The following is a 1788-nucleotide window of genomic DNA, read 5'->3' on the forward strand; positions in this document are numbered from 1 at the left end:
TCTGCCCAAAACATCCTAAAGTATTCTATTCCATTCATCTATATATCTGCCATTGTACTAATACCATGTTATTTTGATGACTGGCTGTGTAGTAGGTTTTGAGATAAGGGAGTATTATACCTCCCACTTCATTTTTATTTTTCAAAAGAACCTTTTTTGTTCGGAGTCTCTTTCCTTTCCAAATAAACTTGCCAATTGCCTTTTCTAGCTCTTTGAAAAATGAGTTTTGTATCTGTATTGGGATTGCACTGAACATGTAGATTGTTTTTGGTAGGATTGAAATTTTACTATGTTGAGTCTTCCTATCTGTGAACAGGGAATATTTTTTCACTTAGTTAGGTCTCTTATTGTTTCTTGCAATAATGTTTTGTACTTTTCCTGATAAAGGTCTTTTGTGTCTCTAGTTAGATTTTTCCCCAAATATTTCTTCTTATGGCTGGATATTGTAAATTGCATTGCTTTCTTAGTTACCTTTTGTGTGTTTTCTTTGTTCCTGTAGAGAAATCCCACTTTTTTTTTTTATTTTGCTCTTATGTCCTGCTGCTCTACCAAATTGGTCCACTAGGTCTAACAGATTTTTGTTGAGTCTTTGGGACTTTCTGTGTACACTGTCATATCATCTACATATAGCAATCGTTTCACTACTTCTTTGTGAAGTTACATACCTCTTATTTCCTCCTCTTGTATTATTGTCCTAGCAAGTACTTATAACAAAATATTGAATGGAAGTTGTTATAGTATATATCCTTGTCTGGTCCTTGTTTGCAAGGGAGATGCCTATAGACGTTTTCCTTTGAGAATGATATTGACTCTTAGATTTGCATGTATACATTTTACTATGTTGAAGGAATTCCCTTCTATTCCTAGTTTATTGTTTTAATTAGGAAGGGGTGCTGGATTTTATCAAAGGCTTTTCTGCATTGATACCCAAGATCATGTGGTTCTTGTTCTTTGCCTTGTTAATATCATTAAGTACATTGAGTATTTTTCTTATGTTGAACCACTTGGTCATGAAGAATTGTATTTTTGGATATACTCTTGAGGTTTTTTGGCCAATATTTTGTTAAGGATTTTTATATCTGTGTTCATGACAGATATAGGTCTATAGTTTTCTTTTTGATAATGTGTTTGCCAGGTTTTGCTACTTTGCAATGTTTTCTTATAACACTTTATTATGATGGCTTGTTTTCCCTTTACATATCTGAACTCTAAGATCTGATTCTTCTGTCTTACTTCCGGACCTAAGATGAATGAGTAATCCTCATTTGGTTAGTCTGGCATTGATGTGGGCAAGTGTCCTCCTCTTCTGTAAGATACAGAGAAGTTTCATAGCAATGTTGTTGGTGTTAGGTGCCCATTGAGTCACCTCTGACTAACAGTGGCCTACTGGGGGCTGTCATCCTAACGTTCTCTGCTGGCTTAACCCATTGTTGTGTTCTTGTGTCAATCAATCTTGACAACAGGTGAAAATATTTACTCGTGATTCATGGTGGGGGTGGATAATAAGAAAAAAATAATAGAAATTATAGCAGGAAAAAATTAAGAATTCTATATGGGATGAATTCCAAAGAAAGGTGATCCAACAGAGTGTGGAATTTATCATACAATATAATTAATATCATATGCAACAAGATTTTGCTGAAGACTAGTCAAAAACAACAGGAACAGCACATCAACAGAGAATTGCAAGGAATGCAGGTTGGGTTTAGAAGGAGTCATGGTACTAGGGATATTGTAGCTAATGTTACATGGATCTTGGCTGAAAGCAGGGCACACCAGAGGGAAGTC

Source organism: Elephantulus edwardii, unplaced genomic scaffold, assembly GCF_000299155.1.
Source record: "Elephantulus edwardii isolate Elephantulus edwardi_28Jun2011 unplaced genomic scaffold, EleEdw1.0 scaffold00154, whole genome shotgun sequence".
Taxonomy (NCBI): domain Eukaryota; kingdom Metazoa; phylum Chordata; class Mammalia; order Macroscelidea; family Macroscelididae; genus Elephantulus; species Elephantulus edwardii.